The 24,107-nt window shown below is 40.0% G+C and overlaps 1 protein-coding gene across 9 annotated transcripts in view; it reads right to left on the bottom strand.

Moving 5' to 3' along the window:
- LOC132400639 (kelch-like protein 29) overlaps nt 1-24,107 on the bottom strand; it is a 436,778-nt gene that overhangs the window by 400,212 nt on the left and 12,459 nt on the right. The window contains exon 1 of one of the 9 annotated variants that reach the window (XM_059981817.1): nt 21,812-21,840. The exons of 7 other annotated variants lie outside the window; for them this stretch is intronic. The gene's annotated coding sequence lies outside the window, so the exon portion shown is untranslated. Of the gene's footprint in view, nt 1-11,019; nt 11,131-21,811; nt 21,841-24,107 lie in introns of those variants that run through there. One more of the 9 variants, XM_059981814.1, reaches the window with a different exon arrangement.

Below are 24,107 nucleotides of genomic sequence, written 5' to 3'. Positions count from 1 at the left end.
CCGGTGCTGATGGTACAGTAATTCAGTTACAGAAAATGATGTATTGCCAGCAATGACCACTGTTTTGTTATAGTTATTCCTAAAGGTGACAGCCATACAATAGTGTATTATTTATTAGTCTTTATCTTTTGCAAATAGCCTATCAAAACTCATAATTTTGAAGCATATAGAGTTTATTTTGGGTACTAAAATATTGGAAGTCAAATTAGAAGAACATGCAAAAATGTATTTCTAGTGGGTGCATCAAACTCTATTTGTACTTGTTTAGGTGCTTTTCAGTATAAATGTTGTTTGACAAGTGATTCATGTAGTAATTTCAGTCGAGTAGAGATCACAAAGCAAAAGAATACTTCTGTTAGCATCTTATAACTAAATGCTAAGAGCTTGCAGCTTCTGTCTGTTACTGCTGTCTTTTTTAGTCTTATTTCTTTCCTCCTCCTCACCTTTCTTCAATGTGTCTGACATGTTAAAATGATGCACCGATTCTAAAATATTCTGTCTGTTGCTTCAGCAAAATTGTTAAAATCCCTTTGTTACATTTAAAAAATATATATTTATCCATCTGACAATGCTGCCATTTGTCATCCATGCTTCGATGGGCCTCAACTGAGATGACAGCATATCTGGAGCAATCCACATCTTAGAAAAGGTAAGGTCTCCTCCCCTTAAAGACATTAATGAACAAATAGATTTGTATGACAATCCAATATTATTTCATGCTTACCATTACTGAAAGTAAACCTTATTAAAATCAAAATTATTTTTCACAGTTCCCCAACTATCAAAGGTGGGATTTGAACTCAAGTTTCAAAATTATTGGTTGAAAATACAAGCTGTTAATCTATTAATATAAGCACTTTATTTTTACTACAATTAATGACTTGTAGTCCAAGTTTGAGTTTGGTTCTAGATTACAAATCTTCACAAAGTAGTCCAGCTGATGTATACAGTGGAATATACTCCAGCTATAAACATGATTAATGTTCCTTACTGTTGTGTATTTAATATTTCAGTAATATTATAAATACATTAAGCATTGTTGCTGAGCCTAATTCACTACAGATAATATGTAAAAGTACATGAATGATATGTCATCACATCATATGTACACACCTCACCAAGGAAGAGAAACTACATGAAAATGAAGTTGAACATGTTATTCCCGCTCCCATGTTTTTCTTTCAATTAGTTTCTGAAGTTACAAATCATAACAGTTTCATTGAGGTAGTCTGAAAATGAATCTGAGACGACTACCACAGCATTTTCCCCCAACCCCCCCCCCCCCCGCCCCGAAGGAGAAAGAGACAAATTTTTTTTTTTTAAAAAGCAGAAAACAGATTAAATTCATGGGTTCACAAGCAGTGAGCACTGGATGATCATAAATAAGCTGAAATAGCTGGCTGCATTGGAAAGATAGACACATTTGATTGCACAGCAGATAACTGGGTAATATATATTGAATGGATTGAGTTGTATTTTAAATCAAACAAACTAGCCAAAGAAAAGTGAGTGCCAGTGTTACTGAGTGTAATAGGTGGAAGAGCGTAAAGTTTGCCCACTCCAACTAAACTAGCTGGAATGAGCTTTGCTGATATCGTGAACGTAATGCAGGCACATTAAGAACTGAAATCATTGTTCACTGCAGTACATCTTAGGCTTCATAAGTGGAATCAAAAGGAAGGAAATGTCCATTTCAGCTTATGCATCTGAATTGAAAAGATTACCCGTGTATTGCTAGTTCAGTGATAGGCTTAATGATGCATTGAGAGGTTGTTTAGTTCGAGGAATCTTACAAGAAAGTGTATATGTATAAATAAATCAGCTCTTAACTAAAGCACAACTCAGATTTAAAGGAGCACTTGATTTTGCAGTCAGGAATGACAGTTGTTACTGTAAGGATGACAAGGAACATCTACAAATCTCGTAAGTGTAAAAAAGACTCAGAAAACAAAATAACGTGTGTGAATTTTTAAAACCAAGCATCACTTACTGTGGTCACACCATTGACCCATGAGAATCACACAAACATGCTGAATAAAATTCAAGCAATGGCGAATATCCCAAGACCAAAGGACATTTCACAGTTGCGGTCTTTTTTTTTTAAAGGGATTGTCTACTACTATAACAAATTCCTGCCAAACCTGGCCACTTGAAAAATGACAATGGACGAAGAAGTGTGAGGTGGCTTTCTGAAAGGCAAGGGAAATGGCGACATCAGATGCTGTACTCACACATTATGATCCACATTGTCCATTGCGTCCTGTCTATGACACCTAACCTTATGGTATATGTGCAGTCATGTCATGTTATGAGTGATGGAAGTGTACGCCCCATACCTTCGCATCACGTTTCTTTACCACTGCAGGGAAAAATTACACACAGATTGACAGAGACGCCTTGAGTCTGGTTTACAGTGTAAAACATTTCAACCAGTACTAGTGTTCATTTTCAATGCACAGAAGGGTGCTCCATTGACAGCAGCAGCATGAATGCTGAGATCAACTCTTTCTTCGAGGACACAATTACAAAGTCGAATTCAATTGCACGACTAACGATGGCAATGCTGATGGATGGCCCTTTTTATCCTTGGAAAAGGAAAAGGAAATACCTGAAAAATTTACTTTTTCCTTCCCTAATGCAAATCTAAAGTCTCCCGATTATGGCAGAGATGATCCAAAGGGAAACAGAAAAGACCCTGTACTGTCTCAGGTTTACACGGCAACACAAAATAGATGGAATGTGCAACAGAAATCCCTGTTCCCCCATTTTCACCAGCGCCACAATGAACTTGCCCTTGACTCACATGGAGATTGAGTGTTGTACTATCCAAGCTGACAGCTAAAGTGGTAAAGGAACTACATCTAGGCATGGTCAAAATGAAAGCGTGGTTTGGTGGCCTGGGATAGATCGACAGATCAAGCAGCTTCCCATGCAACGTTTGGGATGCCAACACATCCAGAATAGTTCATGGCTCAAATTTAATTGTCATTCAGTCATACATGAATACAAATAGATACAGCCAAACCAAACAGCTGTACTCCGGGTCACAGTAACAACAATTGTAGACGGCACAAGGCACATGCAACACAATATATCAGTAAACTACAGTCACACAAAAAATATAGTCCAAAGCCACGAGTCCATGTACATTGCAGGAATGTGCAGTCGAACACAATATGGCTTGTCTTCTGCTAAGTGAACACTGGGGAGAGTGGGGCAGCACAGACATGATCTTGAACACCAGGCTTCACTGTTCCTGCATTTCGGTGAGCACACTGGCTCCAACGCCTCTCTCCTGGGGCGTTTAGTACTGCCAGTCCCCAGTAATAAATCAGCGAATCGGACTTGCAGCATTCCACATTGACGATGTCCAACAGGGTCTTGCAATCAGAAGAAAAGCAACTAATACGATCATTTGCTGTTACGACGCAACAACTCCTCCGATGCCTCTCCGACCCAGGTAGCAGCACCATTGGCACCGTCCAGTTTCTCTGCACTGAGCAACTTGCTGATGGGGTAGACCTGCAGTAGTTTTAAGTTCTTAATGAGCAGCAGGGTTTTGCGATCATAAAAGATATGATGTCAAGAACAGTGCTTCTCCATCCGTGGGAATGGCATACTTAGCCCTAGCAGAGGATTCACGTGGATTGTGCAGGACCCTTCATGGGCATAAGTTTCTTGGTAGTAGTAGATGCAGCTACAAAATGGCCATAAGTGTTCACAATAGCCTCTACTACAGCCTCGCACAATGCTGATGTGTTGAGAAGCCTCGAGGACCGGTGTTCCAGAACGTTTAGCCAGTTACAATGGACCATAGTTTGATGTAGAACATTTTCAGTCATTCTTGAAAATGAATGGAATAAGACATATTATATCTGCACTGTACTGCCCCAGCTTGGAGGAAAGGTTTGCCTAAAGACCACACTGTGAGCAATTTCAGCAGAACTCACTACAATGACACTGAATAGGAAACTTGCCAATTTCCTCTTTATATATTGCAATGGAGCACACTCCATTCACCAGCTATGCTGCTCCTGGACCACTCTCCTACAGTGGAGTGTGTGTCGAATGTCATCTAGAGATGACACAATGATCATTTGAGGAGGGCAGAATCAATTGTTAATGAAGGTGTCCAGAGCAGTGAAAACCAGTTCCTGCAGTCGCAGTGTGCTGCCTACAACTCCGACAACCACCACTGAGGAGATCTCAGAACCTGACATTGTTTCACAGCCACAAGTCTCACCTGACAAGCATTCTATATTCAGCTGGCGTTTATAGCAAAGCAGGAAGAAGAGTTATGTATTTAATATTGCAGTAATATTCATGTAATATTATAAATATACTGTTTGATTAAGCAGTTGCTTACTTAATTCATTACAGGTTATATGAATGGCATATATTATCATGTCACCACATGTGAGCTTCTCACTAAAGAGTAACTAAAATAAAACAAAGTAGACATGTTATTCCAGGCTCCTGTGATTTTCTTTGATTAATTTCTGGAGTTACAAAACACAATGACCACCTTTCACTAATGCAGATCAGTTATTAAGTTATAGTTAACAAACTAAAACCTTTGAAAGTAAAAATAATCTCTGCAAATAACACTTGATATTTCTTCTAGTTTTTACAAGATGCTTATCACTACTTTCTGAACTCACACAGGTAAATGAGAACCCAAGGAACTGATTGTAGTCTTCAGGAGAGGGAAACCAGAGGTCCATGAGCAAGTAATCCTCAGAGAATCAGAGGGTCAGTAACTTCAAGTACCATCTCAAAGCAACCATCCTGGACCCATCATACGAATATAATTGCAAAGAAAGCACACTTCCTTAGGATTCTGTGGAGATCCGACACATCATCAAAAACCTTGGCAATCTTCTATAAAGTGTGCTGATTGGTTGCATCACGGCCTGGTATGGAAACACCAATGCCTCTGAGTGGAAAGTCCTAGAAAAGGTAGTAGATTTGGCCCAGTACATCACCCAACCATTGAGCACATCTACATGAATCGTTGCCGTAGAAAAGTACCATCGATCAACAATCCTCGCCACCCAGGCCATGCTCTTTCCTCCCTGCTGCCATCAGGTAGAAGGTACAGGTGCCTCAGGACTCACACCACCTGGTTCAGAAACAGTTACTATCCCTCAATCATCAGGCTCTTGAACAAAACAAATAACTACACTCTTTAAGGACTCATTTATCTTGTTACTTCATGCTCATTATTTAATGCTATTTATTTATTGTCTTCATTTGCACAGTTCATAGCTTACAGTTCCTGATGCTTAAGATCCTGTTTACAGTTACTGTTCTATAGATTTATGTCTAATAATCTTAGGGTGTATGTGGTGACATGCATGTAATTTGATAATAAATTTTACTTTGAACTTTGTTCTATCCATAGATGAGCAGTTGAAATAAAAGGCACTATTGATGGGAAATATTAGTGCACACTATGGGCTTAAATAACACTTGCAGAGTGGAACAGTAACTACTTTTGCTGTTGTCAATCAAGTTTCAGTCTCAAGTTACTGGGACTAAACACCTGACAGGAGAAAGGAGGATGCAGTAACCAAGAACTGCAAGCAATAATCTCAGAAATAATACCTTATAATTTTTAAAATTTAGATTAGCCATTTTTTTAAATGTACAAACAAAATGCTTGGATCTAAACTAATACTTTAATATCCTCTATTTCTCTAAAATAGAAAAATAAAAGGGCTACAGGTAACCTTAGGTAATTTCTAAAGTACATGTTCGGCACAACATTGTGGGCCGAAGGGCCTGTATGCTGCTGTAGTTTTTCTATGTTTCCATACCCCCCACTCTGCACCATTCCCCAAAATATTCAAGCAGACAAGCACCTCCCCCTCCCCCCCCACCAACTTTTTGGTGCTTAATTCTTCAGTACATTTAAAATGTGAAAGCAATGCACACAGGCCTGATTCAAACACATTATACTGATTCTATTAAAATCTCTATTCCTGTAAATCTCAAAGTTTACATTAAATTGATGCATATAGCCCATTTACTTTTTCCTTCCTCAATTTAATTGTGTTGGAAAGAAAAGTAATTGGTGGCCCTTGATACAACAGAATTTTAGTATTGTACAAAGGAGTTAAATTTAACAGGACAAATACTTAATGCTATGAGGTGGGCAATGAAGCTTTGTTCAGTTCCTGACCTGTTCTGTGCCAATTAATGCTTTGTTATTTCATGGCAGAAGTGTATTCAGACAACTAACCTTGCCTATATGGTAATTTACGTTTTCATGTACACAGAGGGACATCAGATTTGGAAGCAGTCTGAGACTGAAAGGAAGTACATGGCAAGTGAAGGTTAATTTAGATTTTTGGAAACAAATGCCAGTGTCCAGAAAGTAACTGTTTGACTCAGGTTGTCAAAAGGCCAGTGCTTTGATCATGCTTTACACAAAAGCTGCCAACATGGGCAAAAGTAGTTTTTGAAATTCCCCCGAAGTATGCTAATGTAATAAAGTTTAGTTCAGTATTTCCTTCAAGGGATATAATGGATTGCACATTTTTTAAAATAGAAAACTGACATCCCATGCCTCTTGAAACTTAATTCATCAAGTCGAATTCACATTTGCGCAATATCATTTTATCCTCATCACAGACCAATCTGTGGAACCTTATTGGTGTTATTAAATTATATAGGTTCATTTTCTAACTTTTTTATAGTATTGTTAAAAAGAAAACCCACATTATGAAATAACGATTTTTTTTCCGGCTTGGTCTGTTTCACTGTGTAATACTTAATAGCTATTAAAAGCAAATACTTTTTATTACTATAAAATGGTGAGACAATGAGCAAAAAACAGAATGACACAAATGTATTTCTTGTTTCCTCCAATCTACCTTTCAAGTACTCATGCCATGAACAAGAAAATAACAAATTTTCAGGGTAAATGGAATAATCTGTTGGTAGAAAGGATATAATACAGAGGTGCAGTGATTACTATAACTTCATGACTTGAGCTGTACAAAAGCAACAGTAAATAAAACCACATCCCTGCTTATTTGGTAAACCTAGCAGCAGAATTAGAAGACATATCCATATTGGTTTCACAAAGGCAGGATAAACCACTTTATACTGTCAAATAAACTCTTTTTGGGCTTCTAGCTAGGTACAGATACATATTTTAAACCAACATTTCCATGACAGAACTCTGCCATTTCCATCAGGAATGATGCCTGTGCATGTCTAGTTCTGTGGTATTTATAACCTTGTCATCCGTCCCTCCTGATTGGACAAGAACTAACCAATCACGTTTCTGCTGTTCCACCCTGTTTACAATTGAATTCCAGTTCTTACTTAGAGCAAGACATTCACCTTTGATAAAATTCCTTTCCTTTAGTTTTATTTCAATGGTGTCCTTTACCAGGCAGTCCCAAAACCCATTGGTGTGGCACAGTAGTTTTGTGCCAAAGTCAATCCTATGGCCATTATGAATGCAAAGTTCTTACTGAATGGCTAAAAGGTGAAGGAAATCAATTGAGCCCTTAAAAAGGTCCAGTGGAAAAACCATGAAACGTAACAATGAGGAGGACCCCATGGCTACTGCCTGTCAACCCTATATTTTCACGGTTTCTGGAAGGATCACCAAGATCCTGAATACTAGATTAATACCATCCACAAACCTGTAATGAAACTCCGATCACAGCTTATGTGGATCAAGGTTGACCCCAGACTCAGGACAGCTGGTGTTTACAGGATTCCCTATGAATACGGAGCAACTTAGATTGACCAGATGGGACATATGGTGGAAATCCACATCAAGGAGCACAGGAGGTGTATCCATTTGGGTTACCCTGAAGATCAGTGCTAGTAGAAAATTGCATTTGGAATACCACACAGTTGACTTTGACTGCACAAACTGCTGTGCCACACTAATGGCTTTTAGGACTGCCTGATGAAAGAAGCTACTGAAATAAAACTAGAGGAAAGGAACTTTTAACAAATCTGAAGGTCTCACTCTAAGAAAGAGCTAGAAGTCAATTGTAAACAAGGTGGGACAGCCGAAATCTGATTGGATGAGGATTAACTAATCAGGAGGGACACCAAACTAGACATGCTCAGTCATCCTCCCAGATGAAGATGGTAGAGTTTGTCATCAAAATGTCAGTTAAAAATTGATACCTGTATGCAGTTGGAAGCCAGAGAAGAGTTTATTCATCATATGTGCTGGGAAAGCACTAGGTCCTTTTTCACTTTATACTGTTTAATTCTAAACTGAATATAAATACATAAATTTGGTTGACCCGCAAACCACTCCCTACTGAAGTCGAAGTCTGCAACTTTCAAGTCAGATGAACCACACCTTAACAAGGAATAAAGATATGATCTCCATAAAGCTAACAGAGATACCAAGAGACAATACCAGACCAAAATCAAGTCCCAGACCAACCATAAGTTGCGGTAGGGCTTACATGCTTTAACGGGCTAAAAAGTGAAGTCAAGCACTGTCATCAACAATAGCACATCACTTCCTGATAAGCTTAATACATTCTATGTACATATTGAATAGAAGAGAAATGGTATGCCTCTACCCAACCCCAAAAACCTCTAGTGCACCTAAACACACAAACCAACATAAAAATCAGTTCTGCAGAGTGAACCCATGGAAAGCATCTGGCCTGGATGGTGTACCTGGAAAGTAAATGGACAGTAAACATACTTACATTAGACTATTGTTTATCAACTACAGCTCTCTTTAATAAAATAATTCTAAAAAAAACTAATTACCAAACTCAGGACACTGGGAGTCAACACCTCCCTCAGCAACTGGATTCTAGACTTCCTGACCAACAGACTGTAGTCAGTAAGCATAGGCAGCAAAGCTTTTGCCGTAATTATTCCAAACACTAGTGCTCCACAAGGCTTTGTCCTCAGCCCCACATTCTACTCCACGTACAACTGCATGGCCGGATCCTGCTTCAGCTCCACCTACAGGTTTGCAGATGGTACCACTGTAATGGACCACATCTCAAATAAAGTTAAAGAAAGAAAGATGGAGAGTTGGTGGTGAAGATGACAAATGCAATGTTAGCACTCACTTCCAAGAGGTCTAGAATACAAGATCAGGGATATGATGCTGAAGCTTTATAAGGCACAGGGAGGCCTCACCTTGAGTATTGTGAACAGTTTTGGGCTCCTCCTCCTCCAAGAAAAGATGTGCTGACATTGAAGAGGGCTAAGAGGAGGTTTAAAAGGATGATTCCGGGAATGAAAGGGTTATCATATATGGAACAATTGATGGCTCTGGGCCTGTATGGGGGGGATCTCATTGCCTAAACCTTTCCAACATTTGAATAGTTTCAGAGTAGATGTGAAAAGGATGTTTCCCATGGTTGGTGAGTCCAGGACAATAGGCTACAGCCTCAGGATAGAGGGGCATCCATAAAACAGAGATGCAGAGCAATTTCCTTATCCAGAGGATGGTAAATTTGTGGAAGTTGTTACCACATACAGATGTGGAGGACAGGTCATTGGGTGTATTTAAGGAGGAGACTGATAGGTTCTCAAATGGCCATGGCATCAAAAGTTAGGGGGAGAAGGCCAAGGAGGGATTAAAAAAAAGAATCAGCTATTCTCCCATGTCCTATGGTTTACATTGGAGTTGCTTTATTATTGTTGCACATGCCGCAATACAGTGAAAAACATGTCTTGCATACTGTTCATTATCAAATCATTGCACAGTGCATTGACGTCAGACAAGGCAAAACAATAACAGAATTCAGATTAAAAGGCAGAGAGTACAGTGCAGGTAAACAGTAAGGTACAAGATCATAACAACGTAGATTGAGAGGTCAGTAGTTCATCTTATTGTACTAGGGAACTGTTATGTTCCAGTAGAAGTGGTAGAGGCAGGTTCAGTATTGTCATTTAAAGTAAAGTTGGATAGGTATATGTACAGGAAAGGAATGGAGGGTTATGGGCCGAGTGCAGGTCAGTGGGACTAGGTGACAGTAAGCGTTCGGCATGGACTAGAAGGGCCGAGATGGCCTGATTCCATGCTGTAATTGTTTATATGGTTATATGTCCAAGACATAAAACTAATTGGAAGAAAAACATGGAGCCAGGAAACACTTGTGAGTCTTGGTTTTACTTTAAGCAAGTTGCGCATTTATGACATGATGGCATAATAACATATGCCATTCACATACTCTTATATACAACCTGCAGTGAATTATTGAAACAAATAATGGTTAACAAATATATTTACAATACAACTCAAATATTACTGAAACATTAAATACACAACATGAACCACTTAACAGTGGGATGGAAGCTGTCCTTGAGCCTGATTGTATGTGTTTTCAGACTTCTTAAAAAATATATAATCTACACAATGGAAGTGGGGAGAAGCGAAAATGTCTGGGGTAGGTGGGGTCTTAGATTATGCAGTCTGCTTTACTAAGACAGGGTGAAGTATAAACAAAGTCCATATGGGGAGGCTGGTTTCCATGATGTACTGAGCTGTGCACCTTTTTAGTTATTTTGTGGTCATGTGCAAAACCATTGTCATTCCAAGTGGCTATGCAACCAGACTGGAAGCTTTCTATGGTGCACCGATAAAAATTGGTAAGGGTCAAAGGGGAAAATGCCAAAATTCTTCAGCCTCTTTGGGAAGTAAATGTTTTGCTGAGTTTTCTTGGCCAATGCTTCAAACTGGACAATGCTCACTCTGGGAACTTGGAAGCTCTCAACCTCCCAACCTGGGCACCTTTGATGTAGACAAGAGCATGTACACTGTCTGTCTTTCTTGAAGTTAATGATTAGTTCTTTTATTTTGCTGACATTGAGGGAAAGGTTGTCATGACACCACATTGTTAAGCTCTCTATCTCCTTCCTGTACTTCAACTCATCATTATTTGAGACAGTCTACCAAGGTGGAATCATCTACAAACTTTTAAATGGCATTAGATCACAATCTGGCTACACAGTTATGAGTGTATAGGGAGTAGAGTAAAGGGCTGAGGACAATCTGTGGGATACCTGTGTTTAGAATAATCAAGCTGGAGGTACTGCTGCCTTTCTTTACTGATTTGGTCCGTTCGTCGGAAAGTCACAGATTCAGTTGCAGAGAGAAGCGCCGACTCGCAGAGTCCAGAGTTTGGTGATGTTTGCCTGGAATTATAATACTGAAGTTGTAAACAATAGCCTAACATAGGTGTCTTTAATGTCCAGATGCTTGAAAGGTGGGTTTAGGGCCAGGAGATGGCATCCACCTGTTTCAGCAGAAGGCAAATTAGTGGGTTGAGCTTGTCTGGAAGGCTGGAGTTAACACACACCATGATCAGCCGACTGAGAGCTTCAAGTTCCCAAGAGTGAACATTGCCAATAGCCTGTTTACATCTAATCATGTGAACAAGGCTGAAAAAGTTCAGCAATGCCTTCCTCAGCTGCCTAAAGATATTTGGCATGTCCCCATCTACCCTTACTAATTTCTAACATGTACCATAAAAAGCATCTTATCTCATGCTTAATTGCTTGGTATGGCAACTGGTCCCCTTCACTACAACAAACTGCGGAGAGTTGTGGATAGAGCTCAACACATCACAGAAATCAGCCTCCACTTTATGGACTCCATCTGTACTTCTGATTGCCTAGGTAAAGCGTCTAACATAATCAGAGTCCCCACCCACTCTAGACATTCTCTCTTCTCCCCTCTTGCATCAGACGGACGATTATCAACAAAAAGCACGAAAGCACAGACCACCAGGCTCAAGGACAGCTTCTGCAGTATTGCTACAAGACTCTGGAATGGTTCTCTCGAATGACAAAATAGACTCTTGACCTCACAATCTACCTTGTTATGATCTTGTATCGTAGTGTTTACAGGCACTTCAGTTTTTCTGTAGCTTTTATACTTTATTCTGCATTCTGCTATTGTTTTACCTTGCTCTACCTCAATGCACTGTGTAATGATCTGATCTGTATGAACAGTATGTAGGATAAGCTTTACACTGAATCTCCATACAAGTGAAAATAAGAAACCAACTCCAAATCAGTTGCACAGATTGATCAATAAGCTTTTGGTGTTCTCAGTGGTACACAAAACATGGTAAATAGTTCACCATGTAGTGTGGTGAACACAGGTTTTCAAAGCCTAATCTTGCATTAGTATTAGTTAAATGATGCTGGCACCTTTGTAGTCAATGCCAGGTGATGACTTTGTCAAGCAGAAATTAATTACACTGAATTGCATAACCTGTGCCAAGTTATGTACATCTTTATGTAAGTCTACTGTATTGCAACTTTATTACATTTGTAATACAGAAGGCTGGCATAAAGAATTACATAATTTGGCACAGTTTATGCAACATATTCCAAAGACATGGTCATACAGGTGTATAAATCTGTAAAAAGCGTGAAGCAAAGCAGGGGGGAAAAATGAGGGCATTTTGCTATATGAGTTCCAATGGCATGCATGATCTCGAATATCACTGATAAATAACTCACTGAATCTTAACTGAATATCGCTAGTTCTAAAACAACTTTGCATTAAGTTCACATGACAATACTGTTAAGCACGCATTAAATATGCTCCATTCACAATTGAATTTTATTTAGCTGTGATGTAGCAGGCTTACATAAATATGTACATAATTTGGCACAGGGTATTGCAAGGTAACCCAAAGGCAGGATAACACAAGCATTTTAATAAAGCCTTCCATGTGACCGGTGGATATCCATCTAATTTTTTTTTGCATATGATGGAAAATACTGGAGGGAACTATCTTCTCTGCATTCTACCCATTGGAACAAAGAGCTGGTTATGGGATGTAGCAGACCATTTCCCAGGGATCTAAATAAAAATCAGCACAATCCATATCAGTATAGATGCAATGCAAAAATAGAATCAAACTGTCACTTTCCTCAAACAGGGAAAGCTTATATTAAACCAATTTGCTGGAGGTCACAAGGGATACATACGAGAGATAAAAACAATAATTCTCCAGCTATTCTAAATTTCTAAATGGAAATAACAAACTAGTTTGGACATGTGCAATATGAAACTGCCTTATGAAATGGAGAGGAAATATGTACCTAATGAAGTTTTATCACTAATTGCACATAATCTTTGGAATATTATGATATATGTCATTATTAGATCCCAATTCCTGTAATTAGCTAGAAAAGATGGCTTTGCTAATTACAGTCTCACAAATTGAAATTAGTTCCTGTAGGTCACATTGCATTACATTTTAATAATGAAATGGTTTTATATTATTTTCACTAGGACCTGGATATTATTATTGGAGTTTTATGTATGAGCAATGCAATGAAAGCACACAGTGGTGGAGACATGGAGCAAAACTCATGCTTCCAAAACCCAAAAATACACAAAGGTACTTTACAGTTTCTTGAATTGAGCCTCTTTCTCAGCTATTTTAACATTGAAATCTAGACCTGATATTATCAGGAGAGTTTCACAAGTATAAATAAATACAGCCCCTACTGACGCTGGGTAACTATTTTTGCCAGCTTCTCAAATAACTGAGCATTCAGCTAACTAGAGGCATTTTAACTGTCCACCTGCCCAGTTCTGGCCTTTCATCGCGCAGTGATGAGTATATATGCCACACACTTTATTTTATTTAGAGATACAGCACGGAAACAAGCCCTCCCAGCCCAGCAAACCCACTCAACCCCATTATACTCGTGTGACCAATTAATCAACTAACCCATACATCTTTGGAATGTGGGAGGAAGTCAGAACATCCAGAGAAACCCTACATGGTTACAGGAAGAAACTCCTTAGAGACTGCAGCAGAATAGGACCCGGGCCCCTGGAGCTGTAATAATATTAAACTATTACATCACCATGCCACCTTTTTTTTAAAACAAAACTACAAAAGTTTCTTTACACAAAATACACATTAATACAAACATCAAGTATTTACAAGACAGTGAACAAATTCAAATTAAAATGCCATTATTACTGTCTATTCCCTGGGGGGGGGGGCACACATTCCCAGAAATCCCCTACTCTACCCATCGTAACCACATGCTCCCTCTCCAAGGCCACTTGGGCACTAGGTACCCCTGGAAGAGGAGCAAGCAGTCAGTCCTGGCACCCATGAAGAGCTATCTTGGCTAGGCCCAAGAGCAAGCCCACTAGTAAATCCAACCAGCAACCCACCCCTTTCTGTACTGGGTGCCTATATATGAGCCACCCTGTATTAGGCCAGAGAAGTATCAATTCTCGAGACCAAATGGGAAGAGGAGTTCTAACAAATCTAACTGATTCAAAACAAATGAAGCAAGCCTTGAAAAAGATTTTAACTAGATTCACTTGGTTAAATTATTTATACATGTAACCGAATTTGTGCTTGCCTACTCATTTGGTTTGACCATTCTGCACTTACAACACATGCAAAAATTCAGTTGAAGCAATGAATCAGTTGTTGAGGCTTGTAGGGTTAGTAATGATGCCCACCCATCTCAATAAGCTGTTGGGGAAGGAGTCTGGGAGGTTCTTTGGGGAAACTGATTTCAACCAGTCAAATGATTTCAAGTTCCCTGGTCCCAATCATTTATTTTCACCATGGATGTCTAGTCTCCATACACCCCCATCCCCACCAGGAAGGCCTCAAAGCTCTGTTTCTTTCTGGACACTAGACTCAACCAATTCCCCACCACCACCGCTCTCTATCTGGCAGAACTTGTCCCCACTCTCTATAATTTCTCCTTCAGATCCTCACTTCCTTTAAACAAAAGGTGTAGCCATGGGCACTCGCAAAGGACCAGTTATGCTTGCCTTTTTTGTTGGATACGTGGAACAATCTATGTTCCAAGCCTACACCAGTATCACTCCCCAACTTTTCCTACGCTACACTGACAACTGCATGTGTGCTACTTCCTGCACCCAAGCGGAGCTAATCAACTTCATCAACATTTCCCCCAACTTCCACCCTGCCCTTAAATTTACCTGGTCCGTTTTTAAGACCTTTCACCACTTTCTCAATCTCTGTCTGTTTCTGGAGACAGCTTACCTACTGATGTCTGTTATAATCCCACGGACTCTCACAGCTACCTGGACTATATCTCTTCCCACCCTGTTACTTGTAAAAACACTATCCCCTTCTCTCAGCCCCTCTGCTCTCAGGATGAGGCTGTTTATTCCAGAACTAAGATGTCTTCCATCCTCAAAGAAAGGAACGTCCCCCATCATCAACACATCTCTTCTATTTCAAGCACATCCGCCTGAACCCCATCTTCCTGCACCCTACCAGGGATAGGATTCCACTTTTCCTCACTACCACCCACCAGCCTCTGCATCCAGCACATAATTCTCCCAACTTCTGCTATCTCCAATGGGATTCAACCACCAAGTACACCTTTCCCTCCTCCCCCCCACCCCTTGCTTTCTGCAGGGATCTCTCACTACGTGACTCCCTTGTCCATTTGTCCCACCTCACTGATCTCCCTCCTGGCTCTTATCCTTGCAAGCGGAACAACTGCTTGCTACACCTGCCCTTGCACCTCCTCCCTCGCTACCATTCAAGGCCCCAAAACGTCCTTCCAGTGAGTTTTTTGAGGTTATTTCCTGTATCCGGTACTCTTGGTGTGGCCTCCTGTATATTGGTGAGACCCGACATAGTTTGAGAGACCGCTTCGCCAAGCACCTGACAGACAGAGTGCAGAAAAAGCAGGATCCACTGCCCATTCCAATTCCACGGTCTCCTTTACTGTTGCGATCAGGCCACACTCAGGTTGGAGGAGCAGCACCTTATATTCAGTCTGGATAGCCTCTAACCTGATGGCATGAACAGCAATTTCTTGATCTTCTGATAATGCCCCCACTTCAACATTCCCATTTTTCCTCTCTCACCTTACCTGCCCTTCACCTCAGTCTGGAGTTTCTCCTCCTTGCCTTTCTTCCCTGAACTTCTGTCCTCTCCTATCAGAGTCACCTTTCTCCAGCCCTGTATCTCTTTCACCTAACAACTTCCCAGTTATTTCACCCCACTTCCCAGTTTCACCCATCACCTTGTGGTTCTTCTCCCCTCTCCCCACCTTCTTACTCTGACTTCTCGTCTTTTTTTTCTCCAGTACTGATGAAGGGTCTCAGACCAAAACTTTGAGTGTTTACTCTTTTCCCATAGAAGCTGCTTGGCCTGCTGAGTTCCTCTAGCATTTTGTGTTTCGCTTGGATTTCCAGCATCTGCGGAATTACCTTGACTGCAATAGCTTTCATATTGCCCAAGAGGTTACACAGAAAGGTTAGTAACTAATTAGCTTAATGAAGCTCTACTCTTGATATTTTGAAATGTTTTATGTTTGTACTGGATAGATAGATGGTTTCAAATGGGCTCAGCAAATAAAAGGGAATAGCAGTAGTTAGATCCAGTGGGCAAACATTTCTGTGGTTCAAGTTCAGACAAGATGCTTTCTCCCTTCACCTCTGTGCAATCCTTCAGTCTCATTCAGCATACACAGCCACATCTGCTACGTGGATATTCAGGAACCCAATTCTCCGGAATTTTGAGACTATTCTCCTTAGTGTGCTGATTTTATCTACTACAAAGCAGTTCTAGGCTTTATCTCTGAAAATATACATCCACCCTCCACCTCGCATCCCTTTCACTAACATGATGACCATTGTACCCAAGCTTGGAACTGTAACATATAAAAGAAATGAAGCTAACAGATTGAAACTTCAATGAGAGAAGTCAGAGAATGGTACTGGAGGATCGCTTCTCTGAGTGGGGGCCTGTGACTAATGGTGTGCCACAGGGATCAGTGCTGGGTCCATTGTTATTTGTCATCTATATCAATGATCTGGATGATCATGTGGTAAAATGGATCAGCAAATTTGCTGATGATACAAAGATTGGAGGTGCAGTGGACAGTGAGGAAGGTTTTCAATGCTTGCAGAGGGATCTGGACCAGCTGGAAAAATGGGCTGAAAAATGGCAGATGGAGTTTAATACAGACAATTGTGAGGTATTGCACTTTGGAAGGAAAAATCAAGGTAGAACAATCAAGGTAAATGGTAGGGCACTGAGGAGTGCAGTAGAACAGAGGGATCTGGGAATACAGATACAAAATTCCCAAAAAGTGGCGTCACAGGAAGATAGGGTAGTAAAGAGAGCTTTTGGTACATTGGCCTTTATAAATCAAAGTATTGAGTATAAGAGTTGGAATGTTATGGCGAGGTTGTATAAGGCATTGGTGAGGCTGAATTTGGAGTACTGTGTGCAGTTTTGCTCACCGAATTACAGGAAGGATATCGATAAGGTTGAAAGAGTGCAGAGAAGGTTTACAAAGACGTTGCTGGAATTGAGAAACTGAGTTACAGAGGAAGGTTGAATAGGCTAGGACTTTATTCCCTGGAGCGTAGAAGAATGAAGGGAAATTTGATAGAGGTATATAAAATTATGATGGGTATAGATAGAGTGAATGCAAGCAGGCTTTTTCCACTGAGGCTAGGGGAGAAAAACAAACCAGAGGACATGGGTTAAGGGTGAAGGAGGAAAAGTTTAAAGGGAACATGGGGGCTTCTTCACACAGAGAGTGGTGGGAGTGTGGAATGAGCTGCCAGATGAAGCGGTAAATGCGGGCTCACTTTTAAGATTTAAGAAAAACTTGGACATGTACATGGATGAGAAGTGTATGGAGGGATATGGTCCAGGTGCAGGTCAGTGGGACTAGACAGAAAAATGGTTCGCACGGCCAAGGGCCAAAAGGCCCATTTCTGTGCTGTAATGTTCTATGGTTACCTGGCAAGTCCTAATGGGACAAATGCCAAGCTAAGTGCAGCAGCATCATGGGCACATAGAATCAATCAGTATTCACAAGGAAAGCACAAATTATACACAATTTCCACAAAGTTCAAAGTCAATTTTAGTATCAAAATACATGTACGTCCCCATTTACAATCTTGGGATTCATTTTCTTGTAAGCATACTCAGCAAAACTATAGAACAGTAACAATAATAGGATCAGTGAAAGATTAACCAAAGTGCAGAAGACAACAAACTGCAAATATAAATCAAGTTCAATTATTATTTAACCATACATGGAGACAGCCCAATGGAACAGCATTCCCATTCATTAAAGAGCAATAAATAATGAGAACACAAGATAACGAGATTGAGTCCTTAAATCATTGGTTGTGGGAACATTTCCAATGAGGGAAGTGAGTATACATTCCTCTTTTTGCAAGAGCATGATGGCTGAGGGGTAGTAACTGTTCTTGAACCTGATGGTGCAAATCCTGAGGCACTTGCACCTTCTACCTCATGGCAGCAGTGATAAAAAGAGCAGGGCTTGGGTGGCGAGGATCTCTTCTTTCCTTCAACAGTGTGGAAATATATTCAACGGTTTAGAGGGCTTTACCAATGATGTAAATTCACTATCTTTTTTAGGATTTTCCATTCCAAGGCATTGCTGCTTCCATACCTGCAGTGATACAGCTAGTCAATACACTCCCCACTACACATCTATAAAATTCGTCAATGTTTCAGATGTCATACCGAATCTCTGCAGCCTCCTAAAGAAGGCTGTCATCCTTTTTTCGCAACTGTGCTGACTACACACTTCAGGAGAGGGAAACCAGAAGTTCATCAGAGGAGCAGAGGATCAGTAACTTCAGGTTCCCAGGTGTCATTATCTCAGAGGACCCTTCATATAAATATAATTGTGAAGGAAGCACAACTCCACCTCTGCTTCTGCAGGAGTCTATGGAAATTCAGCATGTCATCGAAACCTTGGCAAATTTCTACAGATGTGTGGTGGAAACGGTGCTGACTGGCAACATTATCACCTGGTTTGGGAACACCAATGCCTTTGAGCAGAAAATTCTACAAAAGGTTGTGGATTCAACCCAGAACATCACAGGTAAATCCCACCCAACCACTGAGCACGTCTGCAGGAAACATTGCTGTAGAAAAGCAGCATCCAAAGGTCCTCACCACCCAGGCCATGCTCCTCTCCTGCTGCCATCATCAAGTAGATGCTACAGATACCATGGGACCTGCACCACCAGATTAAAGAACAGTTACTACCCCTCAGCCATCAGGCTCTTGAACAAAAGGGGTAACTACACACAAAGACTAATTCATCTTGTTATTTCAAGCTTGTTATTTATTTACATCTGCATTTGCACAGTTTATTGTCTATTGATCTTGTTTACAGTTACTGTTTTATAGATTTGCTAAGTATAGCTGCAGAAAAAAGAGTCTTAGGGTTGTATGTGGTGACATGCATGTACTTTGATAATAAATTTTACTTTGAATGCGCTGGGTACTGGACAGATTCTCTGAAATAGTAATACCAGGAATTTGAAGTTGCAAAACCATTCCACCTCTGATTCCCTGATGAGGACTGGCTCATGGACCTTTGGTTTCCATTTCTAGAACTCTCTAATCAGTTCCTTGGTCTTACGACATTGAGTCAGAGGTTGTTCTGACACCACTTAGCCAGATTTTTAAACTCCCTCCTCTATCTGATTCATCGCCACCTTTGATTCAGCCAATGGCAGTGGTGTCATCAGCAAACTTTAATATGACATTGGAGCTATGCTTAGCCACATGGACAAAGCTGTTAAGAAAGCAGAGCAGGGGTCTATGCACACAGACTTGTATTGCACCTATGCTGATGGAGATTGTGGAAATGTTGTTACCAATCCAAACTATTGCCAAAGTTCTGACAGTCAAAGCGAGCACTGAAGGCATAGAGCTCATCTGGAAGTGAAGCCCTACTGTCTCCCATGTCACCTGATTTGTAGGAGGTGACAGCACTCCAGTCTTGCCACAGCAATTGAGCAATCCCTCATTGACTCAAGTGTGGTCCAGAATTTCCAATTTGTTCATGAGATGACATTCCAGAGATCAGACCTGCAACTCTTGTAGCTTTCATGGTCTCCAAACTTGAATGCCTCTGATCTGGCCCTCAGCAGATTTCAGATCTCATGGTTCATCCATGAGATCACAATTAGAAAATAAAGCAAACCCATTTCAGTGCAAAGTAACAAAAAAAAAGTCATAGTGCTGCTTTACTAAAGTGCGTCTGGTTTTGCTGGTTGGTTCAAGAACCAAATAGGGGAAGGGAAGTAGATGTTCTTCAACTTGCTGGTGTGGGACTTCAGGCTTCTCACCTCCATCCTGCTGGTAGCTGTGAGAATTAGGCACAGCCTGGATGGTGAGGATCTCTGATGATGGATGTTGTCTTTTTGAAGCAGCACATGATATATTGGGCTAACTCCACTCTTTGCAGCTTCTTACATGCCTGTACATTCCAACTGCTATGCAAGACAATGATGCAACCAGGCAGAATACTTCCAAAAGTACATCTGCTGTAGTTTGTTAGCGTTCAGTGACAAGCCAAACCTCCATAACCACCCAAGTAAAGGCACAATAGCAAGCCTTAATGCGACTGCATCCAAATGCATGGCCCAGTACATGTTATCCGATAGGCTTTTGAACCAGAGGGGATAATTTTGCTCACTTGAACTGTAAACTGTTTCCATAAACCATGGCCTCACTTTCAAGAACTCTTCATGTTCTCAATGTTTATTGCTCATTTATTATTAATTTTGTATTGGCACAGTTTGTTCTTGGTTTTTCATTGATTCTATTGTGTTGAACTTTTTAAAAATTGTTTTCAATTAGAAATGTTAAAACATGATGAATTTAGTAGGTCTGGGTATAAGAAAAACGATTTCTTCAAATGAGGCAATTTAGTACAAGAGAGCCAATCCACAATTGAAAGCTAGATCGCTCAAGAAATCTAAGGAAATGCTTTCTTCACACAAAGATTAATGGGAGTTCGGAGCAGCAATTCTAAGAAGACTGCACACGTTAGCTCAATTAAAACTAGAGACAGAAAATTTTGTTTCAAGGCACTTGACAGTTAGGAAACTGAACTTGAGAGACAGATCATTTATGATCTGAATTTTGAAAAAATTCAAGTATTGTAACATACTGGGATAGGCTAACATTTGTATAGACTCCCACATGACTGCCCAAAGCTTATCAATACAGTGACAGCAGAGAGATTGGATAATTTATTCTGCTGAGTAAGCCATCTGAATCATATGAGGACAGTAGAAGGCAAGAAATCAAACAGGCCTGCTCACTTGCACGGCAAGCCCTCAGCAGAAAATTTCTGCCTGCAGTTATTGAGGAGGATTTCATCTTCTTCAATCTTCAGTATTTCTATAATTCGTGGTGAATAAATTACTCACATGATACAGTTTCATGCACAAATACAAAAAGAGAATTGAACATCAGGGAATGTTATTAAAATCTTACATCAAAAATGATTAAATACTACAAATGGATATAAAATAAATTTTAATGCAAGATTTTAATTAGATTCACTTCCTTAAAATCATCCTAATTGATGTCTTAGTCATATGCAACAGTGCTAAAACCACAAAGAGCTAGCAAAGAGATGATATTTAATTAATCAAGCATTCATGGCTGGTGGAAGGAGCAATGAACATTAGCATGTTAAATCAAATCTCTTGCAGAAGAACCAGAAGTAACATGAGAATTTTCTCCCCACTCAGGTGGTTAGCATCAGGAATATACTGCTAGGAGGAACTGGTTCAACCCCACATTCAAAAAGGAACTAGGGAGTACTCTACTGAAAACAAAAAGTACAGCACTCCATGGAGAAGTGTTCAGGGACTGGGGCAATTAGATTTCTTGTGCACAAAGCCAGCATAGACCCTTAACACCAAATCCAGTTCTGGTTTGATCCTGAGACAAATTATGCCAAGTTACTGATTATTTCCCTTCCACAGAAGGACAAAGATATGAGAGAGGCTCACCTTTATTATTCCCAATTCTGCTGGCATTCCTGAAATATAGAACAGTACTTTACATTCACTTCAAGCTAAATATTAACGCATACAAAGGAAATTACCAAAGTATCTTTGAAATCTCCTTTTCCTGATCTACAACCTCATCTTCTTGCAGGCAGCCACAAAATAAAGGAACACAGTAGAACCCGTTCGACGGAAAACCCCACACAAGACCAAACATTTAAAAGTGTGGCAGATAAAAAAAGAACAAATCACACAAACAATAAAATGTAAACAAATATAATTAACTGCAGAGCCCCCAAAAGTGAGTCGTCAGAACTGTATCAACAGTAACAGGTTATAGCTGCAGTCAGTTCAGCGCTGAAGCACCCCAATTAAATAGTTAAAGAAATGGAACATAAGGAACATGAACTGCAGAGTCCCTGAAAGCAAGTCCACAACTGCACATTCACCGCTGAGACGATTCATGACAACTGTTCAATCTGTTTCTGCAGTCATCATCTGAAATCTACACCATTAAAATTTATTAACTGTTGGCTCAGCCAGGTACACGAATTAGCTGCCCAAAGCCTTACAAAGCTGTTCTGTGGACAGGGCTTGTTTTGTCACCCAAGTGACGCCATTTGTGATAACAGTGTCTTGCTACAACTATTGGAAGCTACTTATTCTGATAAGTTCTATCCCGCTGATCCCAACATGCCTGAACTTCAACTGCAGGTCAGCAATTTTATGGCCATAGCCTGAGGAGGTTACAAATCTTCGGTTCAGTTAAATGAGAATGTCTACAAAACATTATATAGTTCCAATAGATGAAGGCCAAATACAACATTGAGAAATTAAGAGATGGCCTCAGCATCATGGTGTTGTGAAACTAGCTGAGCAACTAATCACATTGATTAATTTTGTTTTTTCCCCAGGCAGCAAGCCACACAAAAAACCTTACAGAACATCAAATAACTATCATATAAAATAAAGTAAAAGCTGAAATACAATAACATTTTAATAAATACTTTTACTGCAAAATGTTTGCTAATAACACCCATGGGTACCAAGTTGTGACCTATGAGGTTGCCAAGCAATTTAATGGCTCAGTAAGCCATTAAAACTCAGTAAAACCGCATACAACTAAATGTAACTTCATGCCTTTTTAGGGTTCTTTACACCAAGATTACTTCATAAATAGCCAAATTTTGCATTGCTTCACTGATTTAGCAAATTATATAGAAGAAAATTCACAGAAGAAAGCCACACTACATGCCTCATCAAGGAATCACTGAGAGCAACTTTGGTATTTCCACATTTAACAAATCGTGCGCAATCTACAACCTGCTGCTGAGCTACTTCCACTTGAAAAATGAGTACCGACTGTCTTCACTTTAAATTCTGGGTCACTGTTCTTTTGTGGCTTAGTGGAGAACAACGTGCAAGAGCACCAAATGAGCTAGGAGGTGGAAGTCATGAAGTGGTAGCAGTTGGATAAATTTGGAAGAAAACAAACTGCCTACAAATTGGGAAAAAAAAAGTTGTTAATCATCTTAAAGAGCATTAGAGGGTCAAACGCAACAATTTCATCACAACACGGGAAAGGAACACAAGTCGGGTGTATAGAAGGCATGTGATTTAAACTTGATAATTATAGAACATCTGAATGTTGCCAATGGCTGGCTGATAGACAAGATCTTCATTATAAAGAGATAAAATAGAAATGAACAGAGGATGATTCAGAGTTACTGGAAGAATAAATCAACAAGAGCAAATTACAAATGGGCACAGAATGGATCAACAGGAAACCACACTGCCTTGTTTGAAAAAATGCACAACACTGGGTTAAATGCCATATTTTAGTGTGTTTTCATGTACAGGCTTATAATCACTGTTCCCTCTAAGCTGAGCAGGTGCGCTGTAGCTGAAATGATCCCTTGCACATAGCCTTTGTTGTGGCGCGACTGGAATTCTCTTTTATATACTGTCAATAAAATTTTGAGATCTATAATAATACCCTGTAATTAAAGGTGTTGATAAATAAAATCCACAACATTTCTAAATACTAAACATATGGCTTTTACTTTTGAAACATTTTAGAACTTCACACTATTTACATTGTCAGAGTTTCAAGTTACAATGGCACTGTTGCAGTTTGCAACAATAAACAGAACGGAAATTGGTAGTTCGTTGTTAATAAGCTTCCAGCCCACTGAACACTGATGCCATCTAATCAAAATATTTTATTTTTGCCATTGTGCCTGTCAGTTGTTTTGACCACCTGACATCATTTACTCATGTGGTGAGCTGTGCTTTGTGT

This window comes from Hypanus sabinus, chromosome 10 (assembly GCF_030144855.1).
Source record: "Hypanus sabinus isolate sHypSab1 chromosome 10, sHypSab1.hap1, whole genome shotgun sequence".
NCBI classification, from domain to species: Eukaryota; Metazoa; Chordata; class Chondrichthyes; order Myliobatiformes; family Dasyatidae; genus Hypanus; species Hypanus sabinus.
The sequence above is the reverse complement of the archived record's forward strand: the minus strand, read 5'-3'. Positions and strand labels throughout refer to the sequence as shown.